Here is a 9,859-nt window from a genome sequence, read left to right as displayed (position 1 = left end):
TTTAGCAAACAAAACCACATTCTGACCTGAAAATGTTGGGGTTGGTGCTGGCAAAACTGCATACATTTCTGAAAATCGACTAACCCTTAGCAGGCTAAACATGTCTGAATTAGACATAGTAAATTTAGTACAAAGACAAGAGTTCCATATTAATCTCTGTCACTAATATTTATAAAGAGTATTCTTATTAGTTAAGCTTCCTGTTAAAAACAAAACAAAACAAAAACAAGACAGCTAAAAAGACACTGAATGTATTAAAAGTGCAAAAAGGTGCATCTCAGATATAGACTCAAGAATCATATAATCACTAAAGTTGGAAAAGAACTGCAAGATCATATGGTCCAACCATACCCCTACCACCAATATTAACTACTAAACCATGTCCCACATGTATCACATCCAGCCTCTCCTTAAACATCTTCAGGAATACCACGACCTCCATAGGAATTCCATTTCCAATACCTAACTACTCTTTCTGAGAAGAAATTTCTCCTAATTTCCAATCTAAACCTCCCCTGACACAACTTGAGGCCATTCCATATTGTTCTAATCACTGGAATAATCACTAGAAAATAAAATCTTCCTTTCACATAAAGGAGGTGATTTTCATTCCCCTCAGAAAAAAAATGTTTGTTTGTTTGTTTATTTGCTTGCTTTTAATGTTTCTTTGGGGGGAGGGCTGGAGGGGGTGAGGTGTGGGGAAGAAGCTAAAATCAAAACAATATAGTCTGAAAACCCAAAACAAAGAAACACAAAACAAATAGGCATTACAGAGTAACAAAAGAAGATTGTTGAGTACAACATTACCCAGGACAACCCAAAGAAATAAAAAAAAAAAATCAAATTCCTGTTTTTCAGGCTCCAAGGAAGAGGTTCAGTCTGGAACTTCTCCAGCAGTATTCATTGTCTATGTTGAAGACAGGTGTGCAATGGAAACAACTTTACTTCTTTTAGAGACCAAACATTCACTGGTCCAAACTTTATTTCACTCTCTAATGCAAATCTGTTTATAGACACCTAAACTTGTGGTAATGTTGGTTGTTGGTAGTGGTAATGGTATTTGACTTCAAGTTAGGTCACCTATCATGTTTGAGAAAACAATTCTATGTCATGTCTGAAGTCCCTTTCCAATTATTTTTAAACCATTTTTCTGTTTTTAAAATGTTTCATTTTCAAAGAATCTTTTTTTTTTTTTTTTTTTTTTTTTATGAAGAAAAAATTTCCAATCATTTCCCAGTGTCCCAATCATTTCTATTTTGATGTATTTAAAATTGTTGTAAAGAAAAGCAAAGTTCGGAATTTGCTCTCGGGAATTGTTAAAATAGAAGAGAGAAAACTATCTAGGGGAACTTTTTATAAAGAATGGATATTAATTCCTACATACATACCAGTACCAGTATTTATTCCCTGGGGAAATAAATTCTAATATCCACACAGTGGTGAAGGTATTGCTCAACACATTTGTATTTGTCACTGAGCAGATAATGTTGAAGTCATTGTTTCATGGTGCTTGGACATGTTGGATCTAAATTACCAAGAGGCTTTACATAAACAATGGATGACTTAGACAGAAAGCCTGTTACAATTTGCTGAAAAACATCCACATCTTCTGCAGTGGAAATGAAAAGTGTAAGGTGTCAATGAACTGGAAAGCACAGGATACATTTAAAGGAGACTTAATCAGTTGGGAAGCTGAATGGAAAATATGGAATATGCTATTCCATAGCAAAGCCTTTCGTAGTCTATAGATATTTAAGTATGCCTATGTTAGTACATCAGTATTTTTCAAGGTGTGTTTCTTTGCATCAATTTCCCAAATGGATGCAAAGATCCATTTCCCAAATGGATCCATTTCCCTATAGTCACAGTTTTCTTCCTAATTAGCTTTTTTCAATTTACATGTAGACTGATACAGCTATCCTGCTTCAGGCAAGGAGAACTCAGAACAGCCCCCTTAGCAATTCAAACAGACACCAAGTAGTTGAGCCCACATGGTTGTTTGAGTTGTGCATAGAATCAAAACACTACTTTTGTGATTTCCAAAGGTGGAAACGTTTGGCAGTACAGGTTTGCTGCTGTAAGGCACAGTTTGCTAAGGCGTGGCTGCTTTGCTCTCCTGAAATGGAAAGTCTGTTTGAAGTTCCTTCTGTATTGTCTGTAGGTCTGTATTCTGTAGGTCTGCATTGACCTACTCCTGCAGCTGCTTTCTAGAAACAACATGAAAAAGACATAACTTGGATGACTTCTCTTTTTGTTAATGACATGTTAAAAATGTGAAATGTAATTATGAATGAAAAATGTGACTATCAGTCATCAGCTCTTATTTTATGGATCCAAGCATGTTATGTTCTGCACCTTTTGATGCTCTTTTACATATGTAAAATTTCTTCCCAACACTGTATGACCATAAAAAAACAGGTTTTAATTTCTAAGAGTACATAATGGAAAATGTATATTGGCTCAAGACATTGCAGAACCCAGTCTAATTAGATTATTTATTGCAGGTGTTCTTGGTGAGCAGTGTTTCTCCACTTGTAAGCTATGAGTGTAAAATTAAAAAAACAAAAAACAAAAAAAATAATGTTTTTATTACAATAAAACAGCAACTTGGGAAAAATTAAAAAAAAAAAATGTCAGTACGAGGTGTGATTATCAGATCTAGTGTACTTTGCCAACATTCCTGAATGTAGTCATTCTGTGGATCTACCTGTGAGGTTGATGGAGTGCTATCTGCTGCCTTTCTCTGTTTTTATCTTTACTCCCTCTTCTTTGTGCATTAATCTAGGCAATGTGTCTCCTTTTGCGTTCACCTGGAAATTATCTTGCTCTTCTCTACTAAACAAAGCTTCCTTTCCTTTCCTTTCCTTTCCTTTCCTTTCCTTTCCTTTCCTTTCCTTTCCTTTCCTTTCCTTTCCTTTCCTTTCCTTTCCTTTCCTTTCCTTTCCTTTCCTTTCCTTTCCTTTCCTTTCCTTTCCTTTCCTTTCCTTTCCTTTCCTTTCCTTTCCTTTCCTTTCCTTTCCTTATTTCATCTTATTTTATTTCATTATTTATTTATTTATTCATTTCATTTCATTTCATTTCATTTTAATTTTACTTAATGATTAGGAGACAGACCAATTCGTACACGTAACAGAAAAAAAACAGACTGAAATCATTACAGAACGTTTATCACTGAAGCTACAACAAGGCTGAAATTTCTGGACTGTCATTGGTCTGGGTGCTCTTGAAAGCCTTACAATGTCCATGAGAAACCAGTCCAAACAATGTGAAAATTATGAACTCATTTACTCCTAACTAGCATCTTAAGCTGTGTGTTTTGTAGGTTTAAGTGTGCATTCATCATCCTGTTTTTTAGAAAAATCAGAAGAAAAGAGATTTCTTCTCATTAACTAATGAACACTGATTGAAATGTTCCCACTTAAAGAATGGTCATTTACCTTTGACTAAACAAAAGGGGATCACAGAGATAAAGTTAAACTTTGGAACAAAATTAACGATGCTAAGCATAAGTTTTGCAGTTCTTTAATTACTGATGCCACAATACTGCTAGCCTTAAAGATTCAAGCATTTATAAACACATCTCTGTATGTACAAATCTCTCTGAGCTTTAGCAAGCTAGCTGAAATTTCTAATTTGACAAACATAAAAGCAAAAAAAAAAAAATATTGTCTGTTTACACAGTTGTCTAAAAAAGTCACTTTTAGAATAGTGAAAATGAAAGACTTTATTTCCTTGAACAGTATGAATTTAAAGCAATGTCAGTGAAATTCCTCTCTATTTGCCGAACTCAGAAAACACATACTTTCTTCCAGTAAGCAGGTACAGCATGAGCAGAGGTGATCATCTAATAAGAATGAGAATAAACATCATGTTCCATCATTCAGTTGTCCTTATGAAATTGATGGATTGATGGTCTCATAGCATGTCTCTGGAAAATTATATCCTATATTTCTGGAGTAGTAGCAATGATTTTCAGTAATATTGAACCTTTAAATTTAAGCTGAATAAAACCTTGAAGAAGCAATTATTCATTTCATTGAAGAATTCCCCCACTTATTTTCAGAACTGACAGTTCTTTACCAGAGAATTTAATTGAAGAGTCCTTTAATTGGCTTTCATATTGTGTCGATTATTTTATCAACATTCCAAAAGCAGAATGTAAATGTACTGTCCTCACGTACCTCATATGTACATATTCTGTGGATTAAGTCGCCATTAGTGAATGGCAATTCTGAATGTTTTTTTTTATTTCTTATTTATTTAATTTCTTATTGAACTTCTGCACAATTCCTCATCCATAGCTTTTAAATTTCTTTCCAAAGGTGAAACTCATCCCTCGCTTTTGCAAATGGATATACCAGTGCACAGAAAGGAGCAATTAATTCTTAACTCTCTGTCAGTATCTACCTTCTAGATGCCAGCCATATCGCTCTTCAATAAAAGTAGAACAACTCAACATCGAAGTTCATTTATTTTGAACTGCACACACAAAATATGGAAGCTCATCTGATGCATGTTCAAAATGGTCTACAGTATCTGCAACCCTCAGATGAGGTGTACAATTATATATGTGATAATATGAGCAAATAATTTGGAATGTAAAGGTTAGCCTAACCATGAAATGTTTTGCTACATATTTAAGCATGGAAATAAAAGTAACTTTTTTTTTTTTTTTTCCTCCAGCCTCTGTGAGAAGCAGGTCAATGATTGATTATAAGTATCTATATATAACAATAGCGAAACAAGTAGTGCTCACACATCTGTTTTGTGTATTTTTCCAATCCTTTGCTGATACATATTGCTTCTGGTATCAGTAATAGACAAGCACAACATTCACTTTATGGTAATGTCATCAGTCAAAACATATGTCCCATTCCATATGTAACTACCTTTAAAAATCACTATTATGTTTCACACTTGGTCTGGATTTATAACCTTTAATTTCCCTTTATGGCTCAGGACACTATTAATTTATACAGCTCTTTGTTACTCTATTTCCATTAATTTATGGAATTATACTTTTATAATTGTCTTGAAATTGCTTGTTTAATGGAAAATGTAACTCCTGATATAAGAGTTTGCATAAATTTCTTTAAGAGTAGATGGTTAACATTTTATTATTTTTTCCCAATTGCATAAACATGTGAGTTAATTTTCTGGCCCAAGATCTTGGTAATATCTACTAGGCTCTACAACAACAAAAAAGTAAAATACTGCTAAAACTACTGACTGCTTTCAAAGTTGCATTTATTTCATATATAAAGTTGACAAAATGTGAACTTGTTATGGTAGGAACTAAGCAGAATCTGCAGGGCTTTTCTTAATTTCAGATGTTTCAAGTCCTTAAGTCTCTATCATCTTTTAAGAATGCTATTCTAATTTAGGGACAGCACAGGCATGTTCAAGCAGAGAAAAAATGTCTATATGTTTTTACTAATAAGTTCTATACTACACAAGGCCTAGGATTTGAAACCCTGAGTTGAAAGTCTGAGAAAGGGGAAAGGAGGAAAAAAAGTCACTAAAATAGCTAAAAGAAATCTTTTGTAAAAGAGAAATAATAAGGTGAATGTGTTGAAAGACAGTTAGTAAATCTAACTGGAGCTACTGGGAAGATACTTACATGGTTTACGTTGAGGTATTATGCAGATTTGGATTTCTACTCTTCTAGAGGGTATCACTTATACTGTGTAAAGTGAGTGTTAAAGATACCAAAAATGTTCAAAATCTGATTTGATTGCTCTGTTCTAACTTTGAGATGCAGTTAATGACTGCTGATAGTGAAAAGCAGTGAAACAGTTAGATACTTATATTTAAATAATTCATTTACATTCTGAAAAATAATTTGTCATCAACTTTACAAGCAGCATCTCAATCACTTGTTTTAACTTTTGTACACTACATTTTTCATTTTCTGTTTTAACACAAAATGAAAGTTGAGAGACAGTTTGATTTTGATCTGCACATTGCAAAATAACTAATAGTAGGTGACATAAGTATTGGGAAGTTTGTGTGGAGAGGGTGTGGGGAGGGAGAAGGAAAAAGAACAGTTTTACAAGGAGAAGGGGAATGGAAATAATTTTTCTTTTTTTTCTGTGAAAAAAGATTTTTATTTTTTTTTTTATGCTTCAGGACAGAAGAAGAATTAATCATTCAAAACCAATAGGCTATGCTATTTCATTACTTTAGAAGTATCTAGCCACACTGAAATTAAAATATTAATAAAATAACTGGACTTTAATGAGTTTTCAATAGTATTACAAATAGCAATAACTAAGGAGATATGTGCATTATACGATTTAGGAATATTGCTTATAGGACTTTTTTCCAAATTCTCATCTGAAAAAACAATAATGTATAACAGCAAATGGGGATTCCCTTTGCCTGTGTGCACCAGAAACACACTTGGGACATGTGAGGAAAGTCAGGAGTATAGATGAACCATGCTGTCCTTTAACCAGCCTAGTGGCCCTTCAGAGACTGCTAATACTTGTGAGCACTGGGAAAGAAGCGGTTCTGTGTGCAAGGCTACACACATATATAGGGAATAGGGACTGGAAAAGGGGACATAAATGTGGTTTAGAGATAGGCTGAGGCTGGCTCACACAATACTGCTATGAGTGTATGATGATTCTTTCTTATGCTTATTTTGGCCCTCCAGATTTCACTTTTTTTTTTTTTTAATTAATTAATTAATCTATTTATTTATTTATTTATTTAAGGACTGAATTCACCAGGCAGGCAAGTATTTAAAGTTCTGATTTATGTATTCCATTTCTGATTTATGTGTTGAGATGCCTAAGCATTTGATACTGCTGATCTTTTGTATCCTGACAGCAGCCACAAATCAACCAATGAGTGATGATTTTGACTGTAAGTTGGGTAATGGTAACAGCTCCAAAAAGAACTTTTGAAACATATTGCTAGTCTCCTTGTTCTTGAACTGCTGCTTGTTACAGTTTTATATTCCATGATGCCTTAAGAATTATTATTATATTTTAGTCAATTTCAGTAATGGATTGATTGGGTAAAACATAGTATTCCAGAAGGTGGAAAATTGTTGCAGTTGGGTTAACTATTCTTCATGTGCAATTGAATGGATTAATTAAATATTTTTTACCTCCTCTCTTTCTTTTGAGGTGTACAGAAGTACATTGAGAATCTCTCATTTTTGTTATTCAGGAGGATAACTGGATTAAGCAACTAGAAAGAGGTAGAAAGGATTCTATAAGTAAAAGCAGGTTTTCTTGAATCATACTAAATATGAGGTAATGTATGTGCAAAGTTGACTTAATTCAACAAATTAGTAAACATTTTCTTCTGACAGCAAATCTGACTAAAGCTCAAAGAAATTGAAGACAGTTGTCATCTCTCAAGATTGGTGTCTCTTAATACAGTGTTGGAGTTAGACCTTAGAAAATACCTCTAGGAAGGGAATGGCTGACAGATTTATTTATTTATTATTTATTTATTTATTTATTTATTTATTTATTTATTTTACTTTTTCTTGAGTAGTTCCTACTTTTATTTTGAATCATTTCCATATGAAGCAGATATATTGTACAGGAATGACGAAGCAGCATGTGACAAAGGAAGACATGGAATAGTTGAGTGTCAGCAAAGCCAGAAATACAATGCTGCAAATGATCTGAAGGACAGGTGAAGAAAGAAAATTTTGCAAGCTGATATCAGCAATAGAACAAACTAAAGAGTTTAATCAGTATTTTAGATACATGGTGGTAATAAGTTTAACAACATGATACCCTGTTACTGTCAGAAGCAAATGTAAACTAGAATGTCAGTAGAGAAACAATACTTTTCTGAATATTACTGATGCAGAAGTGACAGATGGATCTCCTACGGGGGACAATTGGAGCCTGTCTTACCACTGATGTGCAGAGGCATAAGTGTTTGATCCATTGCTGCATCTAGCATGGCGTCCAGCTGGGTATGGTTCATGTCTGGCCATGCTGAACCCAGGCAGAGAATCTCTGCCTGCAGCCACCAGTGATGACACAGGACAGATGCTGCTTCTGGTGGTGGATAGTGTTTCTGGTGCCAAGCACTTTAATTAAGATGCTTACTGGAATTGTTTCATATGGGCTTATTGGAAAGTTGAAAAGTGTCTAATAGGTTAAGCAGTGCAATCCAATGTTTACAGTACATATAGATCTTGATCCCATTTTATGGGACACACATCTTACTTGCTGTGTGACTTTCATCATAAAGCCCTCTGTGCCTAAACTTCATCTTATGTAAAACAATGATAATCATTGTCTTTCATATATTAGAAAAAAAAAACAACTTTATTTTGTCTAGATAATATTGCCATTTTGTTGTTTTAAGATACTAATTCCACCAAAAAGCTACTGTCTCTCTCTTTTGACCTTGAGATTCAGGGTTGCAGACAGACCATCAGCTACCACACTCCATAAACAGAGAATTGTGGGTGGTTTTGTTTCATGGAAATGTTTTTCTAACAAAATGTGATACAATTGCAAGTTATTTAGGTAATGAAGATGACTAAGGTCAGAGCCAAAGTGAAGTAGAAGAAAGAAAAAGCTGCATTGTAAAAGTGGATGCTTCTATTAAGCAGTTTAGACAAATATTTTTGAAAGACTGTTTTGGCTTGAGAAACGAGTTCAGATGTCATAGAGTCATAGAATATTTGAGTTGGAGGGACCTACAAGGGTTGCCGAGTCAAACTCCTGGGTCCCCAAAGGACCACCCAAAAAATCAGAGCACATGGCTGAGAGCATCACCCAAATACTTCTTGAACTCTGGCAGACTTGATGCTGTGACCACTTCCCTGTGGATCTTGTTCCAGTACCCAGCCACATTCTCATTGAAGAAACTTTTCCTGATATCCAGTCTGAACCTTCCCTGTTGCAGCTTCAAGCCTTTCCTTCTCTGTAATGGATTTTAGAATTGTATTATTTAGCTCTAGTGAATAGAATTTAATGGTTAGATTTTAACTCCGGAAAGCAGCTGTTTCCTTCTAAACAAATGTGTCAAGTTTGCTTAGTAACTTATGGTTTTAGAAAAGCTGATATCTACTACAAAATTAAAACAATACAAAATGAACAAACAAACAAACAACACAATAAAATACAAACAAACAAACAGAAAAAGACACCTCCTGATTCCCCTTTCCCTGATATCTTTCTAGGATGTAATCACATTTCAGTGTGCAAGGACACAAGACTTCTGATTAACAGTGCTATAACTTTTGCAGCTTGTATCACAGAACTGCCCCAAATATATGTAATAGTTTTTGCCTTGTCAACATACACTCTACTCAGGGCATGGGTATTTGGATCCAAATTACACTCTTCATAGAAGACTTGTATTCTGATACCTCAGTTATTGTTAATATATATTATTACATTCAGTAAAAATTATTAAAGCTGAATAAAGTTGTGGTGTTGTTTTTCTGACAACACTAAATTCTTATTACTTGGGAATAGGAAGTAGAAATGATAGGATACACTGCTAAATTCTAGTAAATTAATCTGGATTGTTAATACTACTAAGATCAAAACTAGTACCTTGTATCATCACTGTCATCAATAGCTTTTTATGGGGCTGTGTATGGCAGATCTGTTTTTCCACAGAAAAAATACCAAAGATAAAAGGATAAGCAATACAGGTTAAAGGACTTTATTGTGTAACCTCATGAAATCTTCTTTAAAATGCAGTAAGAGCACTTAGCTCATGCACAATCTTTCCACAAATTAATCCCTATGAATGTAGTTTAGGATATTTAGTGTAGAGGTGTTTTGGGGTGTGTTCAACACCTACATAGATACAACTAAAGTTAAAAACAAATGTAATTCATTCTCTTATTTAATCCACTAGTTTT

Source organism: Anas platyrhynchos, chromosome 5, assembly GCF_047663525.1.
Source record: "Anas platyrhynchos isolate ZD024472 breed Pekin duck chromosome 5, IASCAAS_PekinDuck_T2T, whole genome shotgun sequence".
Classification (NCBI taxonomy): domain Eukaryota; kingdom Metazoa; phylum Chordata; class Aves; order Anseriformes; family Anatidae; genus Anas; species Anas platyrhynchos.
Note: the sequence above shows the minus strand (reverse complement) of the source record.